This window comes from Cnephaeus nilssonii (assembly GCF_951640355.1).
Source record: "Cnephaeus nilssonii genome assembly, chromosome: 13".
In the NCBI taxonomy this organism is placed as follows: domain Eukaryota; kingdom Metazoa; phylum Chordata; class Mammalia; order Chiroptera; family Vespertilionidae; genus Cnephaeus; species Cnephaeus nilssonii.
In genome coordinates, this window is record NC_137084.1 from 77,410,686 (window position 1) to 77,435,926 (window position 25,241).

General features: G+C 45.7%; 1 pseudogene across 1 annotated transcript in view; it reads right to left on the minus strand.

Annotated features, from left to right (window-relative positions):
• The window catches only part of LOC307110213 (protein FAM118B-like), a 28,182-nt pseudogene extending 9,851 nt beyond the window's left edge, over positions 1 to 18,331 (minus strand). The window contains exons 1-4 of the transcript in view: positions 18,248 to 18,331; positions 13,693 to 13,811; positions 12,908 to 13,047; positions 12,289 to 12,680 (exon numbers count right to left, since the gene is read on the minus strand). The product of the transcript in view is annotated as a protein FAM118B-like (transcript). The remainder of the gene's footprint in view (positions 1 to 12,288; positions 12,681 to 12,907; positions 13,048 to 13,692; positions 13,812 to 18,247) is intronic.
• Between the last annotated feature and the right edge of the window lie 6,910 nt (positions 18,332 to 25,241).

The following is a 25,241-nucleotide window of genomic DNA, read 5'->3' on the forward strand; positions in this document are numbered from 1 at the left end:
AGCTGCAATTTGGGTGGGGAGAAGTCTCAGGGGATCACCAGGGAAGGGCAAACAGTGTGGGCCAGGTTGATGGAGTCTCAGATATGGTGCCTGCCAGTCAGCTCTGTGGTTGGGGAGGTTTCAGCATAGGAACAATGAGCACTGCCAGCACTTTTGTCTGGGAGAAAGCTGCCCCCCAGTTTTTGCCTTGATGCCAGACAATTTAGTTCCTCCCCATCTGTCCCTGGATCCTTTCAAGCTGTTGCCCCAGCACTGGAGCGAGTCTAAGTAAGTCCATGTGTCGACCCTTTAAGAGGAACTGCCTGGGACTCCAGCAGCCTCCAGTGTCATTCAGCCACAATCCCTGCTGGTTTTTATAGCCTGAAGTTACGGGGACTTCTCTTTCCAGCACTGGAACCCTGGGCTGAGGGGTTTGGTGTGAGGCTGGAATCCCTTGCTCCTCACGGGATGCCTCCTCAGCCATGATATCCCTCCCAATTCAAAACACACCACATGTGGGTGTAGACCAATTCGTTCCATACCTCTGACACTCCTACCAGTCTTAATGTGCTTTCTTCTTTGATTTTATAGTTGTAGGACTTCCATTCGGCTAGATTTCAGACTGTTCTGAATGATGGTTGTTCTATATTTATAGTTGTAATTTTGATGTGGTTGTGAGAGGCAGGGAAAACTACATTTACCTATGCCACCATCTTGTTTTCTTCTTTCATAACTACCAATTTGTACTTCTTAATCCCTTCATTTTTTTCACTCAGTTCCCCAACCCATCTTCCCTCTGGCAACCATCACTCTGATCTCTGTATCTATGAGTTTGTTTTTGTTTGTTTATTTATATTGTTCTTTCCATTCCACATGTAAGTGAAATCATACGGTATTTGACTTTATCTGAGTTTTTCACTTAGCATAATACCCACTAGGTTTTTTTTGTTTTATTTATTTATTTATTTATTTTTTTTATCAAGGAGGAGCACTTTTCAAAATATATAATTGTCTGGCCATTATGCTGTACACCTGAAACAAATACAAAATAACATTGAATGTAAACTCTAATTGAAAAATAAAATTAGGAAAAAATATTTGGTGTCAGTTTTCCTTCCACTGACCTAAACTATAAAGCATTTTCAATGAGTTAAAATTAAGGAGGACTACACCTACTAGAAAAAAAAGAGAAGAAAGTTCTATTAGTCTGAGGTTTCAGAATCCCAGCAGTGTGTTGGTCAGAGCTAGGCTGGGGCTGGGAACGGAGTGTGAGAGTGTGCAGGTGGCATCCCTGAGGACTCAGAGGTTCAGTGGACTGAGTGTTTCAGCAGCATAACTCATTGAATTGTCTTGCTAGTCTCTACACTGCTTGACAGGGTGTAACTCAAAGAGAAAAGCTCATATTTGTTCCATTCTTCTGGAGCTCTGTGATAGCATTTAATAGCACCCCATGGGATGTCTTCCTCACACATGACTATGATATTTCTTCAAGCAATTGCTAAAAGATACAGGGTCTCATTGTTCTGTAACACTCATACCCAGTTCATCTAGGTGTTCAATGGGTCCATAAATCTCCCGCTGGGAGTCATTCCCTCCCATGTCTTTAGCTGATAACGCAAGTGCATTTCAGCACTGTGTTCATCTTCATCTGTTTGCAGAGACATGCGTTTGAACATTCCTGTCTTCCACATGTTTCTGTAAATCTTTTTGTGAATACGAAGGTCCTACAAAGGTTTCCTGTATATATCCATCCTGGAAATGGCACATGAGAGAGGGGCACATGCTGTGAGGGCCTGAGGACGAGACTTCTCCAGGGATAGATGGGTCCACTTGTTTGTAAGCCTGAGCAGCACAGATTCACAGGAGGTGTATCCTGCATGGGGAGCAATAATGACTCTAGCAAGTCTCTGTGTAGACTGTGCCTGTGAAAGACAACCTTCAGCTGTGCATTCAGCTGCGGTTCTGAGGCTGTGCCAGCTCCTGGCCTGACTGGCTCCCAGCAAACCACTCGGTGCACCTCTTGGTGCCTGTGTCCCTGTGCTGCGGGAGGATGAATGAGGAGGAGGTGGAAGTGGCGGGAGAAGGTCCACTAGGGGAGGAAACATGGCTGGGCCCAGCCCCAGAGGAGGCACAGCAGGGATCAGATCAGCCCAGCCCAGGAGGGAAATGAGGGGCAGTGGTGGCTGAAGCAATAATCACCACAAACTCCAGAAACCTTCAGAAAATGGGGCCCATGGAGACTTCACAGAAACCCAGAAAGCTCTGGCTCCACCCCTTGAAGTCACTGCTCCTCTGCAGGGTCTGGTTCTGACTAGCTGGCCCCACGGTCTCCTAACCCCGCCCCCAGTTGGACTCCCAGAGCCACCTCTGGTAACCCCACCTGAGTAACTCTAAGCCCATCCCTCCCCCTACTCCTTTAGGGACTCCCCATACCCACCCCCAACTCGTGGCAGCCTGCATCATCTTTTTTTTTCAACAACAAAATTAGTATTTTAATTAATTTCAGAAAAAGATATCACATGAATGTGGAGATTTGTACAAGGAACCAAGTTGGAATCTGGATTTGTGTATAATTCAAAATGCCTGTTTATTCATTAAGTCACTGTTATCTGCAATTATGAAGGAATATTAATATTGTTTTCCTCATTAATAATTGGTTCTTCTGCCGAAACCGGTTTGGCTCAGTGGATAGAGCGTCGGCCTGCGGACTCAAGGGTCCCAGGTTCGATTCCGGTCAAGGGCATGTACCTTGGTTGCGGGCACATCCCCAGTAGGGGGTGTGCAAGAGGCAGCTGATCGATGTTTCTCTCTCATCAATGTTTCAAACTCTCTATCCCTCTCTCTTCCTCTCTGTAAAACATCAATAAAATATATTTCTAAAAAAAACACAAACAAACAATAATTGGTTCTTCTGAATTAAAATAAATGTTCTGGTTTGCTTATTACAATGATTTTTATGTTAAATTCATTATTTCTTTTTATAATTTTAAATCATTTTTCATTATGTCAACTTATAGTTGACATAATATTATATTACTTAGTGTAACTTAGTTCGTCTTCTACTGCTGGCATTACGATGACCAGACCTGTCGTCCCTGAAACATTCAGGGGTGCCCATACACACCTGGCCGCCAGGCCAAACCACTACTGTGTGATGCCCTCAGCCTGCTGAGTCTCATGCCTGAGCCCGCAGTGCACAGACTGCTATCTGGGTATCTCCTATGCTCATGCACGTCCCATAGTCACATGATATTTCAATGCAAAGCTAAAGTTCAAAGATAAAAACGGATGTACAAACACATAATTTGCATGTCCATGAAGATGGCCTCCCACCTGTCCAACGCCCGTGTAACCTGCTTACCCCATTCATTCACGTGTTCTCTCTCCATAGCAACCATGAGGGCCTAGCAGCCACCTGGGGCCTGTGGCAGACCACGTGGGCTTGGGCATCGCACCAGCTAGGGTGCAGCTGGAAACACAGACTAAGCTAGCTGGATGGGGACAGGCATGGACTAAGGTTTGGCATGGCACAGAACTTTTGGACACTGGTCTTTGTACTGGGCCTGATGAAGACAAAGCTGGACAAAGATGGCTTCCTTCTGCAGCTCTAGGGGAAAGGCCTGATGGCATACCCGCTGGGCTGCACATGTATAAAGAAGCGGGGCTACGTGTTCTCCTCCCAGAACCACTCAGGACTCGGTCTGGGTGGCTGAGGACCAGGCGGCAGCCTCCCTCCTCGCTGCCCCACAGCGTACAGCAGCACCTGATTCTTGGCTCCAGCTCTGCTGTGTATTGAGTTCAGGGGTTTCATGCCGATCAAGGGAAAACATATGACCAAAGCTGGCAGCAACACACAACAGGCTTCATTTGGGGAGCACTTTGACAGATTAGCATGCAGGGGAGCTCACCCCAGCATGCGGCCTTCCAGAGACAACAGGATGGCGCCCCATCTAGAAAGTGAAAAGGGCAGGTGGCTCCAGGGGGAGGAGAGACTCAGCCAGGGACCTGTGGTGTGTAGTGATTTTGCTGAGCACCATGCTGAGGGGCTCTGGGTCAGAGAACCCGGAGGGCTGCAGTGAGCTGTTGGCTCATACCCCGGGTCCGTGTGATCTGTGGCCAGAAGACGGCACTGCAGGTCCCACACTACCCAAACACTTGAAATGGCTAAAATGAGTTCACTTCAACTATAATTTAATCAATAGCATGGGTGAGAACTGGAATTGGGTCAAGTAGTTTTTGAACAAATGGTCCAGCCTGCTGTGCTGTAAAAATCACAGGGCCAATAATATGAGCACCTTTGGTTCATTGATATAAAACCCTGCTCGCATATATTTGTTGCCAGTGGAAGTGGGGTCCTTGTGGTGTCATGAGAAAAGCATTTTTTGGGACACACATAGGGGGATGAGGTCTGATGGTAAGGTTTATTTGGGTGGAAATAGCAGGCTGCCCCCAGGTTCCCAAAGTCTCATCTCTGTCTGTCCCACCATGAAAAAAAATCTAGCTTTGTCTTCATCAGGCCCAGTACAAAGACAAGTGTCCAAAAGTTCTGTGCCATGCCAAACCTTAGTCCACGCCTGTCCCCATCTGGCTAGCTTAGTCTGTGTTCCCAGCTGCACCCTGGCTGGTGCGATGCCCAAGCCCACGTGGTCTGCCACAGGCCCCAGGTGGCTGCGAGGCCCTCATGGTTGCTATGGAGAGAGAACACGTGAATGAATGGGGTAAGCACATGTTACACACACACACACACACACACACACACACACACACACACACACACACAGAGTTTTGTTAAGCTTGGGTTATATTATCTCAGGCTTGGGAAGGACCCGGTACCCTTTCAAACTAATCAACTTCCCAATCTTTCACGAGCTTCTGATGGTTCCTCCTCCTATCCAATCCATTTCCTATGCCTTCCCAGGTTTTGTGGCCCTTACCCAATTCGATCCTTTCCCCAGGCTAGACTCCACTTCCTATGGCCACCACCTGAGTTCCTCCTAAGCGTGCCTCACAGTGAAAGCTCCTCCCCCGGTGCCATCTTGGCTCCTACTGCACATGTGCCCAGCAGAGAAACCTCCCCTTATTGTTTGTCCCTTCCCCCCATAGTCTGGGCAGATGGACCTGGGAAATAGAAAAGTGGTCCTTCCTTCCTAAAGTGGGGGGCTGAGGGATGTTGATCCCCTTGGTGGGGAAATGCTGTGATCCCCGAGAGGGTATGTGAAGCTGTAGCTTCTTAATGCAGCAGGCTCGATGTCCCATTCAGCTCCACAACCCATTGGGCTCAACAATGTCCAATTCCCTTTGCTCCCTTCCTTTATTAATATTTAGCTACCTATGCTAACATATTCTCATATAGTTTATCTTTCTCCACAGAACAGCCAACAATCTGTGTCTTTGTCACTTGTTTAGACTTCCTTAGGGCAATCCAGGCCACCAGCCTAATATTTGGAAAAGAAATGCCGTCAAGGGCCTGAGTCAGGAAAGGATTCTAAAACCTGACTAACCTCCTGCTCATTTTTTTTTCCCAACCAAAGCCTCTCTGAGGTCCCTTGGGAAAAACAAGCACTCATGGACACCCCCACTCCTTTTACACACACACACATTCAGGGTTGGATCTTTTGCCTTGAGCCCTTCTCATGATCAGGTGACCATACCAGTGGTCAACAGTCTGCGTGACTCTCAAACTATCTCAGAATCTAGAACATTCCAAACCAACTGTCATATGACAGCTCTGCCAAGAATCAGCAGTTATTTCAACTGGCCAGCCCTGGAAGAGCAGTTAATGCAACAAGCTGGGAAAGCAGCCAGCTGGGCAGGAGCTTTGCTGGGTTAATGTGTTAAGTCTATAGGCCCTGACATGTGGCTGACTGTTGACTTCAGCTAATGTCTGTGCAACCTTGACTGATACCTGACCAGCCTAGCAGTGGGTGCACTCATACTTGACTTTTAAATGAATGTCAATCTGTGCTTGTATCAATACTGATGGACTAAGTAGAATGACTTTCCACATGTAAATGAAAAGAGTATGGCTTTGCCTCTTCACAGCTTTCTCTTACACACATGGCATTAAGTAGCTACAATTATTTCAATCAACTGAGAGATGTAATTTCCACAGTACCTCCATTTGAGTAATTTTTAGGGTACACACTGTATTTGGCAGGATGTATTTTTTTCAGAACCACTGCCAGTATATTCTGGCTGCTCTTGGAAAACACCATTGGTCCTACTTGGAATCCTGTTACCCAGCAAGACAGATTTCATCATCACTAACGCTCTCCAAAATCTCCGTAAAAAGAGATATCAAGAAGGAAGTTATGGCCGGTTTGGTTTGGTTGGTTGGAGAGTTGTCCATACACCAAAAGGTGGTGGGTTCAATCCCCAATCAGGGCATGTATGGGGGCAACTGATTGATGTTTCTCTCTTCCCTGAGCATGTGCCTGTGAAGTACACTGGGCTGCCAATTATAAAATACTAAATCCAAGCAGAGAAATTGATCTTGAGAAAAAGAACTCATTATCCCATTTACAATGGATGCTCTCACTTCAAGATGATTTCTTCTATTAGCTATCAACTGGTAAAGACCCACAGTAAATACCAAGCCAGCACATGATGTTGCTTTGTATATTGTATATCATGTATACCATACCTTGTCAGATTATCATGTCTAATATATCATAAATAAAGGGAACATTAAGCAGAAGATGTTTAGACTTCAGAAGGTCCCTTTAACAGGTTCTCAGATGGAGTTAGGGCAGTGGTCGGCAAACTGCGGCTCGCGAGCCACGTGCGGCTCTTTGGCCCCTTGAGTGTGGCTCTTCCACAAAATACTATGTGCGGGCACGCACGTACAGTGTGCTTGAAACTTCGTGGCCCATGCGCAGAAGTTGGTTTTCGGCTCTCAAAAGAAATTTCAATTGTTGTACTGTTGATATTTGGCTCTGTTGACTAATGAGTTTGCCGACCACTGAGTTAGGGGACACAGAACAATCATCAGCACCTTCGTGGTTGCTGATCAGGAATGATTCAGGGAGCTTTGATAGGTGAGGACAACAGGCTAGAGGGTATGGGGGTGGTTAGTTCACAAGTATGGCCTGAACCTTGCTAGGCCATCCTACTGGGTAGAAGACAGATGGCAAAGGAGAGAAGCAAAAAAAGAATACAAAGAGTCTTTCAGTGTTCTCTTACATATTGGCTACTGAATAACCTACAATTATTCATCATGAATCAAATTAATATTTGAAATTTCATAGTACCTTCCATCCAAATATAGGTTGGATGCACTGTGTTGAGTGTGAGGGCGTAAGTTTAATCAACTTCCTGCTGTTGTATTCTGACTGCTCCTGGGAAGCCTCCCAAATGGTCATACCCAAAATGTTGATATCCATATCTTATCAGTCTCTCCAAGCTCTACTCTTTGCAAACACAGACCTCAGGAAGAAAGTTATGAGGGAGAAGGGCTTACCCCTTTATCCAGAGACCAGTGAGGCTGTGCTGCCTGACACCAGGCCACCCTGCTCTTTCGTCTGCATTCACAGCACAGCAAACTTTTTTTTTCTGCCAGTGAGTGATTCCAGAATTTATACCAACATTTCTGATGCTTGAGGCCTCTGCATTTATATTAAAGAAAGCACTGAGGATCAAGTCAAGCTATGCAATTTCACACACAAGTCTGTTTTAACTCTTGGTAAATTAAAAAAAAAAGCACAGATCTAAAACAGGTTTGGAATCAAAGGTCAAAGACCCAAAAGCAAGTAGAGATGAGCCTGTTGAAAGGCAGGGGCTTTCTCTGTAGCATGTACCTATCAAGTTCATTGGCAAGCCAATTACAAAATACTTAATCCAAGGTGGGAAACTGTGAGGGAAAGTCTCCACCATCCAGTTTATAATGGAAGCTGTCATTTCAAAATGTTCTTTTCTATCATATATTCAATGAGGAAAAGACACAGGGTCAACATTAACCTAAAATATAGTTGGGTTGTGGTTCGCTCCTCCCCTCTCCTTCCTGCCCTCCCCAGCCCCGCCTCCGTCTGGGTGTGTGTGTGAGGCAACCGATCTGATGTGTCTCTCTCACATCCATGTTTCTCTCTCTCCCTCCCCGTCCTTTTTCTCCTTTCCACTCTCTCTGAAAAGCAATGGAAAATATATTCTCAGGTGAGGATTAACAAAAAAAAAAAAAAAAAAGAAAAGAAAAAAGAAAAGAAACAGAAAGAAAACATTAAAGCAACATTTCTATATAACATCAATAAAGGGGTGCTTACTTGAACACAAATGTTTTTACTTTAGAAGTTGCATTTAAGAGGGTCTCAAAGCTAGAGGGACTCAAAATAACCATCAGTACCTTGGTGATTGCTAATGATGAAATACTCAAGGAGAGCTCTTCTTGGTTTGTCAAGGGGCTAGAGGGTATGAAAATGGTTAACAAATATGGACTGAGCTTCTGGGCCATCCTTTTGGTTGGAAGACAGATGACAAAAGGGGGAACAGAAAAGAAAATAGAGTCCTTGTATAGTTTTCTTACATACGAGAAATTTAAAAACTTAAAATTATTCATTGTGTAAAAATTAATTTTCACACTATCTTCAATTTTTATTGATTTCCAAGAGGAAAGGAGAGGGAGATAGAGATAGAAACATCAATGATGAGAGAGAATCATTGATAGGCTGCCTCCTTCAAGCCCCCCACTGGGAATCAAGCCCAAAACCCAAGCATGTGACTTAACTGGGAATTGAACCATGACCTTCTGGTTCATAGGTTGATGCTCAATCACTGAGCCACAGCAGCTACATTACCTTCAATTTAAACATGGGTTTGGTGCACTGTGTTGCTTGGCAGGACAAAACTTTTTAAACACACTGCTGGTAATTCTGACTGCTCAGAGGAACCCTACCCCATTGGTTTTACCTGGAATGTTGGTACCCAGAAGAACAGATTTCATCATCACTAACACTCTTCAAAATCTACTCTGTAGAAACAGATATATCACAACTAAAGTTACTAGTGAGAGGGGCTCACTCCTGCCTCTGGACACCAGTGAGACTGTGCAGTTGACACCAGATGATTTTTTTTCTTTCCTCTAGAGTCATAACTCTTCCTTAGAGACTCATTCACCACAGACCTACATGTGGGACCATTGTCTCTAACCACATCTACATGCACATTTTTGGAACCCAGAATTAGGATGGCTATATAGATAAAAGTCAACTTTTTTTTCAGACAGCAAATGATTCAAGTATACATACCAATAGTCCTAATGCTTGAGGAATCGGCAATTTATATACAATACTATGAGGGTTAGATCAAGTTGTGCAATTTTACATGGGTCTTTTTTTTACTCTTACTGAGTTAAAAACACACATGCACAACAGATACAGAACAGTGGTTGAGTGAGTGGTCAAAGATCCTAAAAGAAAGTGTAGTGGACACCTGTAAAATCGAAGGAGCATTTCATGGAGCATGTACCTTTCAAGTACTGTGAATTACAAATTCTCAATTGAGGGAAATTGGTCTTGAGAAAAAGACCACTTTCCAGTTTATAATAGATCCTACCTAGAATCCTGTTACAGATTTCATCATAACCAACACTCTCCAAAATAGATTCTGTCAAACCATAGGCATAGGAAGAGAGTTGTCAGGAAGAGGGGCTAATCCCTTCTTCTGGACACCAGACAACGATCATTTCAAAAAGTTGTCTTCTATCAGGGTATCAACTGGTAAGAGACCCACAGTCTACACTAATCCACCACATTAAGGGCCCTTTTCATGTCATGTGTACTGTATATTGTCAGATTCTCACATCTGAATTTGATTTAAGAAGAAAGCAACATCCTAATATATAAAAAGCCAGGGGCCACCACGACTGAAACAACTGGATGGATGACCAAACATCAGGCTGCGTGGGGCGACAAGGCCAGCAGGGGGGTTAGTGAGGGATGACCAAACAACTGAACAGCAGGCTGCGTGGGGTGACCAGGCCAGCAGGGGAGATAGTGAGGAACCACCAAAAGACTGAACAGTAGGCTGCATGAGGCGACCAGGCCAGCAGGGGAGTTAGTGAAGAACGATCAAATGACTGAACAGCAGGCTGTGTGGGGCGATCATACTGGCAGGGGGAGTAGTTGGGGGCGATCAGGCCAGTGGGGGGGCAGTTGAGGGCAACCAGGCTGGCAGGGGGGACAGTTGAGGCAACCAGGCCAACAGGGGGTCAGTAAGGGGCGACCAGGCCAGCGGGGGGGGGGGTTAGGGGTGACCAGGCCAGCAGAGGGGGGTAGTTGGGGGGCGACCAGGCCAGCAGGGGGTCAGTAAGGGGTGACCAGGCCAGCAGGGGGGGGGGTTAGAGGCGACCAGGCTGGCAGGGGGGAGGAAGTTAGGGGCGATTAGGTCGGCAGGGGAGCAGTTAGGAGCCAGTGGTCCTGGATTGTGAGAGGGATGTCTGACTGCTGGTTTAGGTGGGATCGGGCCTAAACTGGCAGTCAGACATCCCCTGAGAGGTCCCGGATTGGAGAGGGTGCAGGCTGGGCTGAGGGGACCCCCTCCCAGTGCACGAATTTTGTGCACTGGGCCTCTAGTTTCTTTATAAGATAAAGGGGGCCTTAAAATAGCAGATGTTTAGATTTCAGAAGGTGCCTACAGGTTCTCAGATGGAGCTAGGGGAACACAGAACAACTGTCAGTACCTTCGTGGTTGCTGATCATGAATTACTCAGGGAGCTTTGAGAGGTGTGAACAAGGCACTGGGGTGTGGGGTGGTTAGTGAATGAATATATTACAATATTATTCTGTTGACCATTCACTCAATCCCTTTTTATGTATTAGGATGTGAGCCTCTGCTGGGCCATTCTTCTGAGTGGAAGATAGACGACAAAGGAGAGGAGCAGGAAGGAAATGATACAAAAGGATCTTTGTACACTTTTCTCTTACTTGTGGGAAATTGAAAATACAACAGTTATTTCACCATGAATCAAAATAAAATTTGAATTTGTACAGTACTTTCAATCCAAATAGGTAGCGTTTACTCTGTTGCTTGGCAGAGCATACATTTTTCAAACTCATTGATGGTATACTCTGACTGGTCCTGGGAAATCTCCCCCATTTGGTCCTACCTGGAATCCTGTGATCAACAGGACAGATTTCATGACCAACACTCTCCAAAATATATTCTGTCAAACCATTGGCATAGGAAGAAAGTTATTAGGAAGAGGTGCTAACTCCTTCCTCCAGACACCAGTGAGGCCACGTTGGCTGACACCAGATCCCCTGCTCTTAACTCTGGATTCCTAGCACTTCCCTGGAGACGTGCTGGCCACAGTACTACTTGTGACCATGTTTTCTCCCACCACACTCTCATGCCCATTTCAGTACCCAGAATTAGGTGGCTATATAGATGAAACACAACTGAGGTGTTGTTTTAATTCATCCAGTGAGTGATTCCAGATTATAGACAAGTATCCCTGATGCTTGACTGCATCTGCAGTTGCAGGAAAGAAAACACTAGAAGGGTCAAATCAAGCTGTACATTTTACACAGGCACATATTTGAACATGCTCGAGCACCTGCACATGCACACACGTGTGTGCACAGGAACAGAGGCGCACACATGTGCTCACTAAGGGGAAGGACTGGAACACTGGACACAACCGTTTAAGGTGTGCCTCCTGAGGAGAAGGACTGTTGTTTATTCTTTTTTATTAAATGAACAAGCTTTTAATACAGCTCAGGTATGTAAAATACTGCACACTGTAAAAGGTCTAGAAAACTAGAGCTTCAAGTCTTGTTTTTAAAAAGCCATTAAGCTTAAGTGGAAAACCAAGAATGGAGTACAGAACTGTAACGAGGGCCATGGTGGTTCCACAGTGTCTACATCCAAAGTCCCTCATTGCAGAGTAGCAACCTACTCAGTGGATATCACACTGATCTGTGCGTGGACACAGGCATGTCCAGCCTAGGGGTGGGGGTGGGGAGCTGCGTTGTCACTTGGGTATTCTCGAACTGGAACAGACCTCATTAGACCAAGAACCAACCAGCATGATGGATTAAATTGGAATGCGCGCGCGCACACACACACACACACACACACACACACACACACACACATCCCATGTAGGTTGGCTACCCCCAACTTTCAACTTCTGGCTTTTGGTTTTTCCTAGGAGCTGTGATGGGTTCTTGTAAGTTTACTGTTAAACAGTGTCCATGGTAGGGCCTTATTGCTTGGTCTTATGTGGTAACTTCTGTAGCGTTCTGTACTGTGGTCTCTCCTTTCATTGTGTACTGCAGATGAACCATTTAGCTAACTCTTTCACCACCCCTAACTTACCCCTTATGGAGAGCTCACAGGTCAGTCGCTTGAAATGTTCTGGAAGATTGCATATTTATTTCCATAGCAGATGACCTTGATCCCTTTGTCCAGCATGTTTTCTCAAAGCTTCTTGAACTCATCTACATCTCCTCGCCAAATAAGTATGAAACATTCTAAGAATTATGCTTGGCGGCCTCCAGAAAAGGGCTTGGAAAACGGTGTCATCCACAGTCTGGCCACAATCCAGGGAAAGAAATGACTTGTTTTCATAGAGTTTCTGAACCTCTCTTGTAACTTCAGTGTTCCTGAGCACATTCCGGTACCCAGCTGGATGAAGGACAGTGCATTAGGGTTGGTGTAGACCCCATGGATGTGTACCACGCTCAACTTCCGCTTCTGTTGAGCCCACTCTAGAACCTATTGTTCATCAGTAAGGTCAAGGGATTAGGTTGTTTCCCTCGCTGTGCTGTGTACAGTGCCAGGAGATTGTTGAAACCTGTAGTCGATTTCAGGGCCCCATTTTCCATCAGGTAGAGAACTGACTGAAGTGGCTGTTTTCCAGAGTCTTCCGTCTTTGACTCCAAGTCATCGAATACTTCATATAAACAATACTTGAAATATGTGGATCAAACATTACTAGCACGAGGAGAGAGTTTCTGAATAAGGTCATGGGCAACATGAACAAGATTCTTGTTTTCATGGAGACATTCCTGAAATTTTTTGCTCTCATTATCTTCTAGAAGATCAAAGTCAGTGACAGCATCACGAAGGCCTGAATTAACTGTTAGGGTTTGACCAGTGACTCGGGCTGTGAAATAATTCATAACTGAGAGAAGAGATAGATGTGGGAAGGAAATTTATTTTACTTTCTGAGGGAGGAAAGGGCCAAGTATTGCTCATCAATACAGGACAGGGGAAGAAAGAATGGCTTTCACTTTTAAAGAACAATTGGTTGCTGATGTTAGATGACAAGGAAGGGAGGGTGTGATTGTGTTGAAGTTGAGCAGATATGGGGGTGGGAGGGGTGTGTCTTGAAAAGTTTGTTTGTTTGCTTTTCAGGAGATAGTCTGGCAGATATCCTAAGGAGATGCCTTATCAGTATTTTTCCCAAGCCTGTAAAACAAACTTAGAATAAAAGTTATGAAGCGTTCAAAAGAGGTTTGTTTGAAGGGAAGAGAGAAGGGAACTTTCTACTAACTAGAGAGTCCTTGATGTGAATTATCCCAGATTGTGAAAACAGCAAGGAGGAGGAAGATGCCGGAATGCAACCTTGGGAGTAGCTTATCTTGTCCCAAAGTTTGAACAGAAGAGCTGTCTGAACCAGAGGAGCCAAAAATCTTGGGGTTTAATTACCAGGTGTTTTTTTCATAAATTGTGGAAGGTCACAGCAAAGATAAAGAAAGGCCCTTTTCTTGTCCCTACATTAACCCCTTCCAGGATTTCAGGGCTGGAACCTGAGGTGCAACCATAGCACTGATGCGTGTTCTGATCACCAACACAACTTCCCACGGCTTCTCACTTTTTAGAAGCAGCGTCCTGGGCTTTTTTCGGGGGTCGGGGGAAGGGGGAGGGCACCATCATAGAAGGATCCAAAACTCTTGTCTATCTCAGAGGATTGGTTCCTTGTAGAAGCCATCCAGTTTCTGTTGGAAGCATCTGACAACTCCATTCTGATCTCCTCTGGGTACTGTGTATTCCTGGTTTTCCACCCATCCCTCTGGTGCAGCCGTCACCAACCTTTCGGACCTCACGGACCACCAGTGGTCCACGCACCACCGGTTGGCGACTGCTGCTCTAGTGGAAGTTCTTTTTTTTTCTGTTCATTCTGTGTCAGCTCCAAACAACCCCACTATAACTTTATTTTTTAGAAGTCACTATTTTACTATAATAAATCCTTATTTTCCTTGTGATAATCACCTTTAAAAATTAAAACTGGCCCTGGCTGGTTAGAGCATCAGCCCGCGGTATTGGGTTGTGGGTTGGCTCCCTGGCCCGGTCTAGGCAGGTACAGAGGCAACCAATCGATGATGTTTCTCTCTCTCTCTCTGTGTCCCCCCCCCCCACCCCGCCCCCACCTTCTCTTTCACACTCTTTAAAAATCAATGGGGAAAAAATATCCTCGGGGGAGGATAAAAATTTAGAACTGAGTAATTGCCTTAACTCCATAAATGAGTAATAAATGGATAACATTAGCATGATTTTAATGTTTTTAGAATTATAAAAGCAATGCACTTTATAAAAAATTTAACCACCATCTAAAGGAGAATTGATTTGCAAGTGTCGCCTTCAGAGGTGACCATCATGAGAGGTTTGGTGGGCCTCTCTCAGGCTCTCTGCTTCTCATTCTGTCTCTTTCTGTCTCTGTCACATGCATTTACACATTTGCATGTCCGCCTGTTGAAATCACATGTTGTCTAACAGGTGGGCTTCTGGATGCAGACGGTTGGTCCACATATCTCACCTAAGAGCATCACTGAGGTCTTCATCAGCGGCCCATAGAGACCCCTGCACCTCCTTTAACAGCTGCTGCGCTCCACTCCTCCGTGTGAAGCAGGGCGGGTAAAACCCCGACCTCTCTACATGGACATGAGTGTTTCCCATACTCGGCTATTTCACCAGTGCTCTGATGGGTGGTCTTGAAAATACATCTTTTAAAAATTGTGCAAGTATTTCTGTGGGGTCACCTCCTGGAATGAGCATTGCCAGGAGAAGGTGAGCATCTGAAGGGTCCTGCACGCTGTTCTTTCAAAGCTGGACCTTTCCCACTTCTCTCTAGGGGCTCTGCTGGGGCCTCTGTTCTCTACCTTTGTCCCAGGGCTGCTTGCCTCCTGAGGAGAAGCCTGCCGGTCTGAGAGTGGTGTGTGTTGACAGGTGTGTGCTGCCACGGGGAGGTCAGGTGTCTCGCACATGTACTGGAGTGTGCACTGCCTCTCCCTGGAAATGCATGTGTTTGCTCTCTGTCCATTTTCAACACACTCCTTTGGAGAGTTTCCTGCATGACAGGGGTGTTAACCCTTTCTCTGGCCTTGGGTTGTAAGGAGCGCTTCTCAGTGTATGGTTTTTCTTTCCAGCTTTCTGCATTTTTCTTGCTTTTGTTTTGGAAGAACCAGATATTTCCCGACTGGTTCCTGGCTCCGGGGCCTCTACTCTACCCTGAGATTACGCACATTCTAACTAAAAGGACTTTTTTTTTAGATTGAATCTTTAATTCATTTGGAATTTCCCTTTCAAATAACAAAAATCCTAGTGCAAATAAAAACAGAAAACAAACTAATCTGTCCCTTCTTGAAATATGTGAGCAGCCACAGAAAGGCAGCTGTGTAGGGTTCCCTTTATAGGAAACCTCCAGAATAGGCAAAGGAACATAGACAGAAAGCGGATCAGAGGTTGCCAGGGGCTGAGAAAGGGAGGGATGGGGAGTGAGTCTTTTGGTAAAGGGTTTCCATTTGGGGAGATAAATATTCTGCAAATAGATGGTGGTGATGTTTGCACAGCCTCGTGAATGTACATAATACTCATGATTTGCACAGTTTAAAACAAAAACATTTTATGACATGTAATTTACAACTTGAAATAAGTTGAAATATACAATAGTTAAAACAAAAATATTAAGTAACACCGAAACAAACGCTCCAAAGGGGAGGGTAAAGGGACTTCTGGGTCGGGGAGCAGTTTAAGAGGCTCCATAGCTGGCACTGAGGAGTTTCCTGAAACCAGCTCTTTTTCAGGGCTGGGGGGTAATGTGCCAGATCCATTGCAGGCGCTGGCGACGGTTCTACCTGCGGAGGGATGGGTGACTTTCCAGCTCTTGGGCACAGGTGCAGGTGATGACTCCCCGGTGGGGTGCTGTGGAATGTTGCTCACGTGCCGTCTCCTGCTGCAGGCCTGCTGAGGAAATGGATGCTGGTGCTGGCCGCAGCTCTGGAGAGGCTGCTGGAGTTGATGTTCCTCCAGTTTGGGAGCTGCCTTTACTTCTGCACTGGCTTCGGCACCTGTATCTGGCTCCTGAGGATGTGCAGGCACTGAAGCTGGGCTAATGCTGGAGCTGGAAGAGGAGGAAAGATCACCCATGTGCCTGCCTTTCCATGTACCACCGCCCCCCCCAGCCCCCCGCACCCCCAGAGACAGAACACAGCCAGAGCCCGCCAGAGAAGCCGCAGCCCAGGACTCACCCCAGGACATCTTCCTCCAGATGGGTGGGCTGAAGCCAGACCTTGTTCCTGGCCCAATGACAGACTCCGAGTTTCCTTTCTACGTGTCCAGCCCTGCCCACTGCCTATATGCTCTCATGCACCCCACTGCCTGCTCATGGCTGGCCTTTGCCTCGGGGGCTCCAGGTTCTCAAATCAAACCCAAGGGAGTGGGCACAGTGCTCCGGGTCAGGGCTGCATAGGAAGAAGTGCACACGGGTGGGACCTGGGAAGCGTCCAGGGCAGCCTCTGGGCCAGCCCAGCCCTGTCTGGGCCCTGTTTCTGGAGACCCCTCCGTAGCCAGTCAGCCCAAGGTTTCACTGACCCTTGTTGGTTGCGTGGCGCACCTGCATTTCACCAGGGGAGATGGAGTGGTCTGACCACCTCCTGAAAGACCGCCTGAGCGGAGCTCTCTGATGAGAATGGCCACTAGCCCATCGGGAGGCATCAGAACCTGGGGGACATGAGATTCCCCTCTAGGGCTCAAGAGAAACCTCAGGCAGAGGATAGCGCTCTGTACTTCACGTCCACCCAGCCAGCCTTGACCTGTGGTGTGAACGTGACCAGCCCACCTGGCTTCCGACACCTCCTCAACCTACACTCTTTTCAGGGCAGGCCCTCCCTATGTGAAGCCCTCCTGCTTCTCACACACACGCGGAGGAGCCTAGAGATGTCCAGGTGAGAGCACAGTGGTGGCCTGGCCTGGCCTGGACCACCCCAGGTCTTCCTGTTACCTTGAAGTCCCTCCAGGAAAAAGGACAGACATGCCTGGGGTGAGATCTGACTCAGAGTCTGCAACTTTCCGAGGCCAAGGCCTTGAGACCTGGGGATGCAACAAGTAAACATGCTGCTCCCTGGAGCATCTCTAGCTAAGTGAGCTGGGTAGGAGCTTATATAGACTGTGGCTGCCTGGTTACCAGGGTTCTGAGTTACGTTGAGCTCTTTCATGAGGAAGTGAGTTACCTGCCTGGGTTCCCCAGCCTGAGCTTTCTCCTGGGACAAGAGCTCCAAAGGCTCCTCTGGGCTGCTGACTGCTCCTCTGCACCATACACCACACACAGTTACACCATAACTGTCCCTACATAGAGTCTGACCAAGTGAGGGACTCTGCTTCTTTCACGTCTTTGCTGTCCTTTACCCCCTGACATTCGGGAACCCCCGGGGCTCCTCTGTGACACCCTTCTCAGGATGTTGAGTGACACCCCTTGGTCCCGACCCCAGTGCCATCCTTCATGCTTCAGAGTGAGAGGCTCACCATGCAAAAGCCCGAAGTGAGGCTTCGAAGGTGGTTGCAGAACCTGCACTGCCTGTTGGTGACCTGTCCTGCCTGCCCCTCACCGGTGCAGGTGGCTGTCCCCGTAGACCATCTCCTCCTGATATCTGGGTAGAGCTCTGCAGTCACAATGACTGGCAGCCGGACCAGAGGCATCAGAGCCATTTCAGTTCATTATCACTGCTTCTTTTCAATCTTCTGCTCTCAGATCAGGCCTGGACCTGTGTCTGCCCAGACCTCCACCAGGGGGATGAAATTCACCTCCAGGGATCAGGATAAACCTCAGGCAGAGGGATCCGCCCCACACTACAGATCCATTCTGCCAGACTCCACCTGGAACGCCCACCAGCTTCGGAACCCTCCTCAGCCTGCTCCTGCTCAGGACAGGCCCTCCCCACGGGAACCTCTTTTCCTCCACACACACATGGGGATGAGAACATTGAGATGCCCAAGTGGGGTCAGAGTGGTGGCCCAGCCTGAACTGGACCACCCTGGGCCTCCATTTGTTTGTTACCCTGTGGGTATCTCCAGGGAAATAGCCAGAGGCTTTTGGTTTGAGATCTGATCCAAAGTCTGCAGCATCTAAAGAGCCTGTCATTGTGGGCTTTCCTCAGACCACAGCCTCGGGATATGTGGATGCTCTATTGAGCTTCTCCAGCAAAGTGAGCTAAATAAGGGCATCTCTAAAATGTGGCTGCCAGTTACCAGGGTTTAAAGTTCTGTGCCTGGGTTCCCCGACCTGAGCTTCCTCCTGAGGCAAGAGCTCTCCAAGGGCCCCTTTGGGCTGCTGACTTCTCCCCCTGCACCACACACCATACACAGTTTACACCATAACTATTCAGAGTCTGACCAAGTGAAGGGTTCAGTTTACTTCCATTTGCTTTCTTTTAGCCCCCTGCCATTCGGGAACGCATGGAGCTCTTTCTGCGACAACCTTCCCAGGATGGCACTGTTGAGGGATGCCCCTCCATCCGACCCCAAAGCCATCCTTCGAGCTTCAGAGTGAGAAGCTCACCATGCAAAAAACCATAAGTGAATCTTCTAAGGTGGTTGAAAGCCTCATTCTCAGCCATCTCTCTCCTCAGGCCATCGCAAGGTGTCTCAAACCTGTTTGCTAATTACCTGGAGCCTCCAGAAAGTGGGCGGATGCCTGCCTCCTTTAAATGTCCTTGAGACATTTCAGTAATTAGTAATTACCTCTCTTGTTCCTACAACACTGAGACTCTTTTTCCATTAGGTGTGCTCCCCACTAAGGCTGTGCTGACAGGTGATGAGTCAGCCAGTAGCTGCACAGTCAACAAAGAGGAGAAAGGAGAAAATGAGCAGGCCATGCACACTGGGTAACAGAGAATTAGATAAGTATTCCTAGCTAAAAGCATCTTGAAATTTGCATTCAAAAATGAAGATATTTGGCAAAAAGATTGCTGATGTCAGGTAATGGGTAATTCTATTTCAGAGAAGTAGCTCAGTGGGGAGAACTTGGTCATCCTGATTTGATCCAGCTTCCTCACCGGTCTCCTCCCTTCAATGTTTTCTCCTATAATCTGAGCTCAGCCACATCACCAGAGAGAACATTCTCAACACCATCCCACCTTTTTTTTAAGGGGTCCAAAATGGCAGCAGATTAAGTGAAAGCTACACTGACCCTCTCCTAGGACCAAACTGGAATTACTACTAAAATATAGAAAAAAAAATCCTGAATAATCAACTGAAGACTAGCTAGAGAGAGTCCTTATACGCAAGGATGTAAAGTGGATACTGCATAAAGCCTGGTAGGAAGTATGGAAGCATGAGAGGTCTGGCTGGGCTCCCACAGAAGGCAACTGAAGTTCCGGAGGGATATATCAATTATGGGGATTCCCACTGACAACTCTAGGGTCTAAACCCCAAGCTGTGCTCCTCAGCCCAGAGCACCAGAAAGGATAAAGGTGCCCACATAACATCTGGTTGTGAAAAACAGCAGCGTTGCTGTCTGCCAGGGAGAGATGGCTGGAAATATAGGCACCCTCTTAAAAGGGCCAATGCACAAAATTTTGTGTGCAGCCACTCACCTTGGACTCTGGCAGAGGGAGGGCAGAGTGGACTAGAACTGTGTGAGGAGTTGGGGGCTCTGGGGCTAGAATTTAGAAGGCAGCCGCCTGGTTTCCTGTGCTGAGTTATTCTCCCATGCTGCAGAGGACATCTTTCTCCCGCAGGCTTTTAACTTCCAGGCAGCTTTTGCTTGGGGGAAAACAATCACTCCACCCTTCAGACCCTGAGGCTCATTAAGAGACTGAGAATAACAACCAGCCTGCAAGCAGAGGCGGATCTCTGGATGCTTTGAGTCTTTGCCTGATCTGCTTCTGGACCAGGTGCTAGGAAAGCAGACCTTGGTATGCATCTTGGTCCTTTCCAAAGGCACCCAGCCCCAGCAGAGGAAGCCACAAGCCGTGGGTTACTGATAGCTTCAAACATGGTACTCAGGGCTAGTCATAAACAGCATCTGACATTGTCCTGCACCAGAGACCTTAGAAAAGGACTGGGAGTCATAGCAGATCTACATAATACATAGAAACAAATCCAAACAAGCAGCCAAAATGGGGAGACAAAAAGTCCAAATTCAAAGAACAAGAGAATTCTCTAGAAGATGAGCTAAGTGAAATAAAGATAAAAATAAATATAAAAAATTTATCAGCTATCGAGTTCAGAATAATGATTACAAGGATGCTCAACAGCATAAGAAAAGATATAGAAACTATGAAAAATGATCAGTCGGAAATGAAGAATGATATAGCACTAATAAAGAACACATTGGACGGAACACGCAGAGGATTATGGGAATCTGAGGATTTGATCAGTGAATTAGAAGACAGTGTTAAAAAATCAATCAGAATCAGAGAGTAAAAAGCAATTAAAAACTAGGAGGACAGCTTAAGAGAGCTGTGGGATAACGTGAAACATAACAATATTCCCATCATAGGAGTTCTAGAAGGTGAAGAAAGTGAGCAAGAGATAACTTATTTGAAGAAATAATAGCAAAAATCTTCCCTAAGCTTGTGGAGGAAAAAGTCACACAAGTTCTAGAAGCACAGAGAAGCAAGAAGAAGCCAAAGAGGTCCACACCCAGACAGATCATAATTTAAAAGCCAAAAATTAAAGACAGAGAGAATCTTAAAGGCAGCAAGAGAAAAGGAATTTGTTACCTACAAAGAGCTCCCATAAGGCTGTCAGTTGATTTTCTTCAATAGAAATTCTACAGGCCAGAAGGGAATGGCATGAAGTATTCAAGTTAATGTAAAGCAAGGATCTGAAACCAAGACTACTATATCCAGCAAGGCTATCATACAAAATAGATGGTGAAATAAAGAGCTTCCTAGACACACAAAAAATTAAAAAAAAAAATGCTAAAGGAGTTTACCACCACCAGACCAGTATTGTAAGAAATGTTAAAGGGACTGCTGTAATAAGAAGAAATAGCGAGGAAGAGAAATACTAGTATAAGCCTAAAGAATTAAAATGGCAATAAATAAGTACCTATCAATAATGTTAAATGTAAATGGATTATATGCTCCAATCAAAAGACATAGGATAGCTGAATGGATAAGAAAATATGATCCATATATATGCTGTCTACAGAGACCCACTTCAGAACAAAAGAATCACACAGGATGAGAGTAGAGGAATGGAAAAATTTTTTCCATACAAATGAAAACCAAAAAAAGCTGGAGTAGCAATACTCATACCTGGCAAAATAGATTTCAAAATGAAGGCCATAATAAAAGATAATAAAGGTCACCACATAATACTAAAGGGAACGATCCAACAAGAGGATATAACTCTGATAAACATATACTGGTATGCATGAATATAGAAACACCTAAATATATTTTAAAAACTCCTGGAGAACTTTAAAAGACAGATTGACAGCAATACAGTCATAGTAGGGGACTTTAACACTCCACTGACTTCACTGGATAGATCTTCCAGACAAAAAAATTAACAAGGAAATAGTGACTCTATATAACACTAGACCAGATGGATTTAATTGACATTTACAGAACATTCCACCCAAAAGTTGCATAATATACATTCCTCTCAAGTGCAGATGGGTCATTCTCAAAGATAAACCACATGTTAGGACACAAATTAAGTCTCTACAAGTTCAAGAAGATTGAAATCAGATAAAGCATCTTCTCAGATCACAGTGGAATGAAATTAGAAATCAACTACAGAAAAACACCCAAAAACCTTCAAACACATGGAGGCTAAATAGTATGTAATTAAACAATGAATGGGTTACCAATGAAATCAAGAAAGAAATAAAAAACTTCCTGGAAACAAATAAAAATGGACACACAGCAACACAAAATCTAGGGGACACAGTGAAAGCAGTCCTAAGAGGGAAGTTCATGGCACTACAGGCAACCTCAAGAAATAAAATTATTAATAAACTATTAATCCTGCAACTTAAATAATTAGAAAGATAATAAGAAAAGCCCAAAGTAAGTAGAAGCAAGGAAATAAAGATCAGAACAGAAATAAATGACATAGAGGCTCTAAAAAAAAAACACAATACAAAAGATCAATGAAACCAAGAGCTGGTTCTTTGAAAAGATAACCAAGATTGATGAACCAGTAGCCAGACTCATCAAGAAACAGAGAGAGGACCCAAATAAAATCAGAAAGAAAAGCAGTGAAGTAACAACTGACGCCACAGAAATACAAAGGATTGTAAGTAAATATCATGAACAACTATATGACAAGTTGGACAATATGGACTAAATGGACAAATTCCTAGAAAAATACAATCTTCCAAACCTGAATCAGGAAGAATCAGAAAACCTGAATAGGCCAATAACAACTGATGAAATAGAAGCAGTAATTTAAAAAAACTCCCAGCAAACAAAATCCCTAATCCAGACGGCTTCCTGCTGAGTGGGGGCATTGTCAGGAGCCCAGCAGTCAGGTTTCTGTCAGGAGAGGAGGATCTAGAGGGCCGTAGAAAATCGGGTTATCTGTGCAGGGTTTCATTTCCATGACCACTTGTAGCTTGATGGATTCTAAGCAAGAGGGTATGAATTTAGTTAGACGGTTGACTATATAGGGGCCAAACAATAGTGCTAGGAACAGGCAGGCCAGTGGTTCTAAAAAGGGTAAAAGCCATGAGGTTAACGAGGGAAGCATACCACAGATTTGAGCCCGAATCTCAGGGGATAGAGAGCCCGATGCCTGTTCCCTTAATCAGCCTGTTTAAGAATAGCCTGTGTTCTAGTTTCTATTCAAAAGAGCTATTGACATATACACAGCAAGAAGTATTGGCAAATATTTAAGAAAACTAAATACATCCAGGCCCAGTTTAATTCATCGGTGAAAAATAAAACTTTGAAGACAATTAATGGAATGAAAGTCTAATATTCACAACTGTGTATTAGTCTATTGAAGTACAAAATTTTCCCCCTAAAATCACCCTCTTTGTTATTAAAGAGCCAAATTAAGATCAATTTATTTACTGTATAAAGTCTAGTTTCAATTTGGCCTGGTTGTTTGCATGAACACGATTGTATGGGCTCTTTTAAAATCTGCTTTGCTGGAGTTCCATGATTGAGCTTTAACTAGCCCCTCGGTGCAAAGAAGCAGAGCCACCTAGGTGCCATCAGGTTTTCCTGCAATACCTACACACTTGGATGAATTCCTCAAGTTCTTGAGGTTCCCAAAATGTCTTGAAGTTCCTTCCTTGCCATCTCTCAGGAAAGTAATGTTCATTCCTTACCTGGAAAGACTGCCCTGAACCATGTGACCAAGCAAGGTACTGGCTTTCTCCAAGGGGCTCTTATTGGCGTCCTGAGGCCTTCTAGTGACATCAGGGTCCAGGCATGTCTCTCAGACATGACACTCCAGCAAAAGTCCTGGTTAATAAAACAGCAATTGGAAACCGGTCTTATTGAATTCATGCACTCTGCTGGGGCTGGGTGCCTTCGGAGGGATCAGGTAGGGAGAAAAAGATATAAATTACCAAATTATTTTTAAAATGTCTCCTTGTATTTGGAAGATGAAGAAAATCCTTGTCCTTTTAACACAGTGGAAAATAACCAAATTCTAACTCTGTATTAGCTTACTTTTGATCTTTAAATTTATTTAATTTGTTACTCATGAGAGTACATGTTGGTCCTTCATTTTGAGGAGTTTTAAAAACCATTTAAAGGAAGGATTTTTAAAACTCCCTTTAGGGGAGGATCTCAGTCGAATTCATTAGCTTTATGATGATGTACCAAAATGAGGTGTTCTGGGCTGCAAACATTGCATAGCTCCTCGGTTGCCTGGAGGCAGGATGCCTTGGGACAGAGGGAGGTGGAGAAGGTCACCAAACAATGGGTCAGTTGGAGTTTGGAGGGAGATGGCGGTTCATGCTCCGGCCAAGGCCAAGCGTGCCCAGGCGTTGCACCTGTGCCCTGAGTTTCTTGGAAATGGCTGAAATAACTTTTGTAACCTTTGGGTTGTCATTGTAAATGTCCTAACTCCCTCTTGTGGTTTTTGAGTATAAATTTGCTGTAACACTTATGGTCTGCACTGCAGTTCGGCCTTTACTGTGGTGAAGTGCTGCAACTGTAGTCGCTGGCCAGCTTAATAAAGGCTCATAAATTTTGATCTCTGTCTCTGGTGGTCGTCTCTTGTGGGTCGCCCCACAACATTTGGAGGCCCCAGCGAGATACACTCCAGCCACGTTGCCAGTGGACGTCCCAGGTGAGGACACTCCAGTCTCCGTCCCGGGTTCCAGGGAGGCGGAGCGTCTCCTCCAAACTTGCGATCCGAAAGTAAGAGCCACCTGGACCTCCAGTGGGGAGGTTAGCACCTGGTTTCTGTTTGTGGAAAGTTCCCCTGGTGGACTACAGGAGGGCTGGACGCAGCGGAGCCTCCGAGCCCGGACACCTGGGCGTGACGGCGTCCGGGGTCCCTGTTATGTGTGACCTTAGGGTGCACGTGTCTGGTTTGTCTTGTCTTTGTTGTCCTTATCTTTGTTAAAATGGGTCAGGGCCAGTGGTCTACGTCTACGTCTACCCCCTTACAATGATTTCTTAAGAATTTTCAGGACTTCAAACGGCGAGGAGGAGACTACGGGACGTCCGTTAATAGTCTTGATTTGCAGAGATTGTGTGAATTAGAATGGCCCACATTTGGGGTTGGGTGGCCGTCCACCGGGACCTATGACTTAGGAACGGCTTATAGGGTTCTTCATATTGTTTATGGCCGTCCAGGTCACCCTGACCAAATCCCTTATATTCAAATTTGGATTGACATTCTCACTGAAAAACCCTGGTGGTTAAAAAATTGCCAGGCCAAGGAAGGAAATTGGGACAGAGACAGACCGTTTTATTGGCTCGTCCCCCAAAAGGAGAAAAGAAGGTAAACCCTAAGGTCTTACCAAATGATCCAGAGGACAGGGTCCCCGACCGCCGGCCTCCCCTTTATGTTCCCCCTCCGGAGCCCCAACTGGAGGTGGGTCCCTCTGCCTCGCGGGAGGCCCCAATACT